General features: G+C 29.9%; 1 non-coding gene across 1 annotated transcript; it reads left to right on the top strand.

The window, feature by feature from the left end:
- Nucleotides 1-6,098: 6,098 nt before the first annotated feature.
- Nucleotides 6,099-6,180, top strand: TRNAS-CGA. The gene has a single exon. It is a non-coding gene; the product is annotated as a tRNA-Ser (tRNA).
- Nucleotides 6,181-9,027: the final 2,847 nt, after the last annotated feature.

Raw genomic sequence — 9,027 nt, 5'->3', positions numbered from 1 at the left:
GCTCACTAAGTGACCAACCCGTGGTGGGTCGGGCCGGGTTGAGCCGGGTTACCCGTTTTGACAGCTCTAATCATCATGATTACAATATTGATCTTATAAAAACTAAAAAGAGAAAAAAAATACTTCTTTTACTAGTAAATAAACTTAATGACAAAATATGGATGGATATGGGATAATATCCACCTTTTTAATTGGATACGATGAGATGAATAGGTATACATTTATTTTGTCTCTGATTTTATATTTATTCCGTATCTGCTTTTATATTTTGTTTTTGTTTTAAATTACTAAAACATATTTGGAATAGTAAATAGAGAAGTACGAGTCTGAGGACATGTACGCTTGTTCTTTTCAAGGGATTTGGAGGAGATGATTCATGGGAGATGATTTGAATGGATTTGAGTGGATTTGAGGGTTATTTTTTTTTTTTGAGTGGATTTGTGGGTAATTGAGAGTGAATTTGGAAGTAAAGTTTGTGAGAATTAGTGTAAGATTTGATTGATGTGACATATTTTAAAAATTTGTTTAATTGGTAGAAATTAAAAATTACCAAAATACCCCTAGTTATTAAAGTGATATAAAATGTTATTTATTATTGTTATATTTAATTGTAAAAATGTTTATAAAGAGACCAAAATTATAAATAATTATTAAAATTTATTTTTAAAAATTAAAAATTATAATTTAGTAAAATAAATTTATTTTTAAATGTATAGTGTGATTGAAGGTGTGAATTTGTATTTTGATTTTCATGAATTAAGTTTTTTTAGACAAAAATCAAGGGGCAGAATTATCAATTTGTTTTGTAAAGAGATAAAATTTTATATTTTAAAAACAACTTGAATTGATTTTGATTAAAAAGTTATATAAAAAATCATTTTTAATTAAAAGTATACATTTTATCTTACAATATAAAAAACTGTGTATTACTTTTGTTGAAATACAAATTACTTAAAGAAAAACTTTTTAACTAATTATTTAACATGTGTCCATGAGCTATAACAGTTTCCATAAAATATTTTCCCAACGGCACAACACAAGCACTTTCCTGTGTCCACACATATCCCAACTCAACCACGAAACACCAATCCTCAAAACACAAAATTCTCTACCATAACTCCAAGATCCTCTTTAATCCTAAATTTCTAAAATTCATTTTGTTGTTTTTGTTTTTCTCTAGAGACCATTTTGGTCTGAACTTCAATTTCAGACCCCAATAATGGCTTGTGCATTTCATGCAACTTTAACAGCAAACAACTATGCCTTTTCTTCTAGGAGATTTTCCTTGAAGCACCCAAAATCTAGTAAGAGAAGGTTTGATTTGTTCACTGTTAAAGTTGACTCTGATGATTCTGTTTGATTTGCATGCGGTACCTGGAACACTCCAGCGACGTCCTCAGCGACGGAGTCCACCAGCTGTGATGGAATCCCGTGGTTTAGCAGTTGGAAGCACCCGATCCTAGTGAGGGAATCAGAAACGACGTTGTAGAGGAAGTAGAGCGACACAAAGAGTGTGCCGGAATGAATGATTTGTGGGTGAAAGCACTCCGGAATCAGCCACACTGGAAGCTTCAAGGATCTTGGCATGACGGTGCTCGTCAGCCAGGTCAATTGTCTACGCAAGATGCAACGACCGGTGGTCGGCGTGGGCTGCGCCTCCACCGGCGACACCTCGGTCGCGCTCTCGGCAGTGGTGGCGATGGCGGGAATCCCCTCCATCGTGTTCACCCATCCATCATTCTTCGTTCTTCTACGTATTATTTTATAAATGTTATTTCAAAAATGAAGAGGACAAATATGACATTTTAACTGAAATCACCGTAAATCTTCGCATTTTAGCGAGTGATAGAAAATGGAGATATCCCGCAAATCCGTTTGATTTCGTCTTATCAAATTCTCGAAAGCGAACACAATCAATCTCTCAATTAAGTCTTCGTTTTTCCTTCTGAACAGTAAAATCCGCTCATCCGAACACAACAGTATTCTCTTTATCCAATAGAGAAAAGGATAGAATTAAAATTTCATACTCATAAATGAGGAAAAATTTACTTTGAAGATGTGGATGGAAAAATCAAACCTGTACATGTTCCGCCCCATTAACATTCTTACATTATTTATTTTTTTATCTTTACCTTATTATTTTCTACGGATATTAAATATTTAAAAGGGTATACATGCTTCCCAAATTATATTTTTGAATGTGACTATAACATTAGCCACTCAAATGGAAAAATTTCAAGGAGTTGTGATGTTTTGTAAGAAAGGTTCAACATATACCAAGTAAAGATTGATTCATAAGCAATACCAATAATTTTTTGTTCTTCTACAATAATTACAAATTGATTTTTCACATGATATTTTCATGTTTTCACCTTAAATAATAATTCCATTGATTACATGATAAAAATTCTTTATCCTCAATCACAAATATCACCAAAATACAATTGTCTCTACTTAATAGTAACAAAATACATTTCAATCTTGTTAGAACCATCGAAATTTACAAATTTCTTGAATTGAATGATGTGTTATACATTTATTCTAATTTTCCAAGCATTCCTAGTTCCAATTACAAGGGACTCGTCCTCTCTAAGAATACTTGTCCTCTTCAATTTGAATGAGGATTGTGTCTGTAGAAAATACTTCGATGTTCAAGTCAACCAAGTGTGTCAGATGGTAATAAATACAATAATTAATTAACATAATTAAAGTATCTCATAAAATGTTCTAATTATATTATTATTCCTAGATGGACTTAAGGTGTGTTACCTAATTACTTGTTAATATTGATTTAACTCTTCTTCTTAACTTAATCATAGTTTAACTATATCAGTAGTCTGACCGATATGGTCTCATCCTAGCCGCATATGTCTAGGCCAAATACATTTCAACTTAGGTGGTCGAGATGTACTCGGGTAAACAATGTTATTATACTGACATGACTGAAGTGTATTCAAACGTGTATAGTACAATAAGTATTTGGGTAAACAATTTGTATGATGATCATTTCTGTAAGAAAAAATTATCTTATATTTCAAGCCAAGAGGGGGGTGAATTGGATTAACCATTTTTTATGATCTCTTTGAAATCTTTATGAGTTCTTGGTTTCTTGAAATCAATAAAGAAATAGTATTGAATTAACAAGTGGAGAAAGGAGTAGAGAAAGATCAAGCACACAAACAACCTATATTGGTTCGGCTATCACAAGCTTACATCTAGTCCTCCTTCAACAACCTTAGTTGAAGGGATTCCACTATAATGATTGAGTATACAAAAATACAGAGACAACACTCTCAATGCACTCCTTTCACCACTCAAAATCAAAATAGCAACCCAAGAGATGAACACCCTCAATCTCTTGCAAATACTAAGAGCAATCCCAGTTCTTAACCCCTGGCTGTACCCGCACAGATACACAATACAAATTGTTTGAAGAACCTGATCTTCAATACACTCTTCAAAGTGCATAATTAATCAGATCCTATGTAGCCCAATTGCCTTGAATGAATCCTTGTTGATTGATCACCAAGAAAGCTTTGATTCCTATAAGAACATGTCTTTGAGAGCACCTATACACAAACTCAGAAGATTTGTTAGTATTTGAAAATGTTAATGTTATGAAAACAGGTTTCAAGACACACATATATAAAATTTTCAAATCTTGTCTCATTATAATCAATATGTTAATTGCATAATCAGTTATGTTTTTTCTCTCCTATATGTATAATCGATTATTGAATCACTTAAGCATATTACCGATTCATTTAACATTCTTAACAGATTAGGCTATGTATGTAATGGATTAAACTATTTATCTGTTTTAATTGATTATTAGACTTGTAATCGATTATTTCCACACTTAGTTATATTAGCCATCCATTTTCCATCTTTAACAGATTATCTCACTTATATAATAAATTATGTTTTTTCTCTATTTTAATCAATTATGTATTTTGTATAATCGATTATAACAGAGAAATTTGCATATGTTAGCTTTCTAAGTGATCTGGCAAAATCTAACAAATTATATACATTCTTTAATCGATTATTTATATTTGAAATGAGATTTTTAACCTCTTTTAAGCTTGATTCATTCAACATTAATGGATTAACATATGTGGCACAAACATGATAAAAGTAAAACATTTGTTATGTCATTTATTATGCAAAAAATCATTAATAATCATTTAATTGTTCATCATAAAAAACTAAGATATAAAGAAGTTAAGCTCCCCCTATCAACAATTTCCTTTCATTGTTATAGAAATTGTACTATATGGTACGATCGGTAGCAGCGGCCAGCATGTTGAGTCGATCGGTAGGCGTCATGGAAGAGCGGGTTACTACGCATTTAATAGCATTAATAAGAAATGAAGGTGATTAATGACCGTATCACATTACATTTATGATCAATTAACGAGTTTGATCAATCAACGAGAGGTATCAGTCAAATTGTGCTGGAAATGGTAAGATTGGCGAATAATGAGGCACGGAATATGTTACATTAAATGACACTCAATGGGTTGGACAATCACGAATCCTATAAATACAGAACTGGTAGCCAGGTAAAGCTGATTTTTCTGAGATTTCATTACGACCTTTTAGAGAGCATTTCACTGACTTGAGCGTCAAAGTGTTTTCTTGCAGGTCACCCCACACCCCAACCATTCGGAGATAGAAAGCTGAGTTTGGCGTCGCGCTTTGGTTGGAAGGAAGAGTTCGGAGTATTGACCTCGGTCCCATTCAATATGACCAGAAATAAAGCTACTATAGATCTTGCTTGGACTTAGAAGAATAATCTAAAGACTTATTCTTTATTTATACTATGGTAGTGTCCTTTATAAATTTATTTGCTCATTTTACGGTTCATATTCTACAAAAAAGTTACATCCTCCTATAATCAACGTTGTATGCATTGGTATCCTATAGACGATACCTCTTCAAATTGTTCGTATAGCCAAAGAATACAACTTTTTTAAATTTTAGATTCAACTTAGTTTCTTTTTTCTTATAAGTTGTATATAACATATATATGATAACTAAATACTCGTAAGGAAGAATAATTAGTTAGTTTCCCATTCCATATCTTCATTCGATGTCCTCCTCAAACCTATAGTTATTAACAACAATTGATTTATCACGTAAGAAGTGGTTTTAAGTACTTCTACCTAAAATGCTTGTCCGCATTAATTATACTTAGCATAACTTTTTTTTTTATCAAGGAGAATTATATTCATTCGATGTACCACACCATTCTACTAAGGTGTATGTGAAACAAAAAATTGTGTCGTAATATTTTCATACTTGTAAAATGCTAAAAAATCTCCATCAACATACTTCATTATCATCTGTATCAAACACTTAATTAATTTTCTAATCTTAAAGCTCTATTCGAGATTGTACAATTTGATGAGAGTATTTCAAATATATTTTTTTAAAAGTTTTTTTACAAAGTTGGATAGAATCGCATTTGATATTGTTAAGTAAAAATTTATAACAACATTATCATTTGACATTGTTATATACAAATTAATGTATACTATTAAAAAAGCAACTTGCTCCTTTCATAATATAAAAAGTAAAGAACAAATTCTAAATATAAAACTTCTCTTTTCACACTACATATACACCTATGTATATAAAAATGAATTTAAACATTAAGACAATAAGACAATAGATCAAGAAACATAAACAAGTAATTAACGATAAATTTCATTCTACATCGATCCACCAACTTTATGACTTATCAACTATTTGTTCTTGGTTTCTTTCTCATATTGTACAAATTTTATGTGTTTATTTGGAGGTGATATTTCATATTTTTAAAACCAAACAGTTTTTATAAAATAAGATTCTATATTATGTTAGGTTATAGTTATAAAAAAAAGGTTTATTTTTTTACTATGCTATTTTTGTTTCTTATTTATTTTCTTTTTTGCGTCCATTTATATTTAAAAACTTAAACAAACGTAAACAAACAATGCTGTACTTTTTTCTTATTGAAATAAGTATTATTTTCTAAAATTAAGGAAGAGGTAATGCAAACATAATCTTTTGGATTAAAGAATGAATTAAGCTTCTAAGTTGAACGTCGTCATGTCGATATGTCCGAGTGGTTAAGGAGACAGACTCGAAATCTGTTGGGCTTTGCCTGCGCAGGTTCGAATCCTGCTGTCGACGATTTTGCGATTTTGCTTTCTCCATTCATTTTTATAAATATGTTTTATATCACGTACACTAAGTTATATATATATATATATATATGTAATCTCAAGTTCTATTGCGATCTCAAGTAATTTTGCATACATGTATTGTTTTTTTCAACATATAGTAATATTCAGTAGAGATTATATTACTTGGTTATATTCTAATTAGTGTCATAATAACAAAACCTAACTCCCAAAAAGCCTAAAAGAATCTCCGAAAGTTACAATCATTTTAAGGATTATATATATTTAATAGTTAGCTGCAATAACATGCTATTTATAAAATATGTTTTGTATATTCTATTTTTTTATGGACCACCAATCATTGTAAATCTTTTAAATATCTTATTAAGAAAGAGGGATTATCATTTGTCAAGAAATTGCACTAGCTTAATATATTTTAATATAACTTCTTTTCTTTTATCAATTGGTTTGACCATGTTTTATGGTTTTCCAATTGCTTTATGGTTTCAAAGGAAAATGATATTTTAACACCAATTTTTGATACCATTTGATATTATGCATGTGTCAAAATGTGGTTGAACGATTTCAAATTAAAAAAAACTGAGGTAAGAACATATTTAGAAGAGAAAAACCAAAGTTTTTTTTTTCTAATTTAAAATCGTTCAACCACATTTTGATACATGTGCAGTGTCAAAATTATGTCAAAAAATTTGTCTTAAAATATCATTTTCCTTTTCGAAATTAGATCTCCAGCAAGGTTTTAACAATAAGAAGGTCGAATAAAACATTCTCAAAACAACATTTCACACTCAGTAAAGGACACTATGACGAACCTCTTCCTTCTATATTGTCCACATCTTCATGGAAGCTGTTCTATCATTCTTTCTTCATAACTTGATTTTAAAGTCCTATTGACCATTTAAAGTGCTTGAACATTGGATTTGTTGCATATTGTTTAAAATACTTGACACAAGTATATGAGCAATGTGCGTTACGTTTTCTATCAAACTAAGATTTTTCTTCTTTCTTTCTCTCTTATTTTTTTTTTTGGTTTATGTGGGGTATGATTGTAGATTTTGATTGTTCCAAACGAAAACATACCTCGCATTGCTTAGTTTTTCTCATTTTCAAAACAATTTCTATACTAATAAGACTCATTCTATATATTCAAAGTGGACGGTAAAGATGGATTTCACATAGACAAAGTTGAAGGTCTCATTAAAGATAAAAGTTGTTTTTACCTAACTCTTTACTACAATAATTCTCTTAAGTATCTTTGACAATATCATTACTTTTATACGATCAAGTTAGGAAATACTTTTTTATATAAGATTTAATTAATAATTTCTTCTTCATATTTATATTATTGATTCGTTTTTATTTATATTTTTTTACTCAATTAAATTTTTATTTTTTTAAAGAAAATTCAATGTGATTTTTTTTATTAAATTCACGTTAACATCTGATGAGTCAAAATTTAAAATATCATGTCAAAATTAGAGAGGTTCCAAAATTAAAAAAAAAAAAATAACCAAGATTTTAATATTTAACCCACCTAAATTTTTACACATGATATTTTTTAAACTATATTAACATTAACTTAAATGGAAAGAATCACGTTAAAAGTCTAAATATAAATACTAAACGAATAAAAAGTCTAAATGTATAATTAAATTAATTACTCATTAAACCTTTATATAATGTTATTCAAAGTTCACTGAGAATGCTTATTCTTAGATCCACGGTCACCAACACATTTTAATTATTTCATTCAAAGTTGACATGGCGTGCAAATTCTTCGTTAAATGATGAGTTTTTATTGCCAATAAGAGTTTCATATGGGATTTATTATCACGGTTATAAGGATACAGTTCACAAAATTTTTAAAAGCATTCATATCAGAAAGCAATTTATTCAAGATGGTTTTGGTTGAAATGAGCTTGTTTTTATATATATAGTGGATATTGCTTAATTTCTATATTGTGATTCAAAAAATGGTGACATTCATACCAATCTGGTAGATATAAATATCACATATGTAAAATCTGCCTGTAAAACATGTAACTGCAATTAACTTATTGTTTTTCTGGAATCAATTGAAATAAGATTTGAAAAAAGCTTACAAAATGTAACTTCTACAATTTTTATTTTTTTTACAATCTATTATAAATTTATAAAAAATTTCAATGAATTAATATTTACCTAAAAGTTATTTTCAAAGATATATCAAGTGAATTTATCATATCAAGTAGTCTTTAACCCTAAGGACATCCTTGAATATTTAAAAACAACGACATCACGGAGGAGACTGTATAGTGGGACCACCTTCAGTTATCCTTAGTCGCTGGTTCGAATCCGGCAGCTCTGATTCGTTTTGTCTCATGGACCATGTCCTTTTTCACCTCCCAATTAACATCAAATTTCATTTCCATGAAAATAGAAAACAAAAATTACAGGAGGTCCCTCTGGACCCTAAATGCAGTTGCTGGATATCATTTGTGTAGACACTGCTATTCGTGACTTATCATTATCACCTTCTGCTCAAAAGATAACTTTTTGGCCTTAGCCTGTACATCTTCTCATTGAACATGACTACTCATAAAATTAAAGTTTGGGTGGTCCTTTTACATGCATTTGGATACATACTAAGTAATATTAGAACTACCTTAAAAAGTTAAATTGCACGGTAGTATTTGAAAACTGCCCTTTGGGGAAACAGTGTTTGAGTCAGCCATTCAACTTATGCTGCATTAATGTTATAGTTAGCCTTACCTTTATATATGCATATTTTTTGACACAAATCTTGCTACTAATAAGAAGATTACTAGTGTTAAAATTGGGTAATAATAAAGTGGGA

Source organism: Vigna radiata, chromosome 5, assembly GCF_000741045.1.
Source record: "Vigna radiata var. radiata cultivar VC1973A chromosome 5, Vradiata_ver6, whole genome shotgun sequence".
Lineage (NCBI taxonomy): Eukaryota > Viridiplantae > Streptophyta > Magnoliopsida > Fabales > Fabaceae > Vigna > Vigna radiata.
Note: the sequence above shows the minus strand (reverse complement) of the source record. Positions and strands in the feature narration are given on the sequence as shown.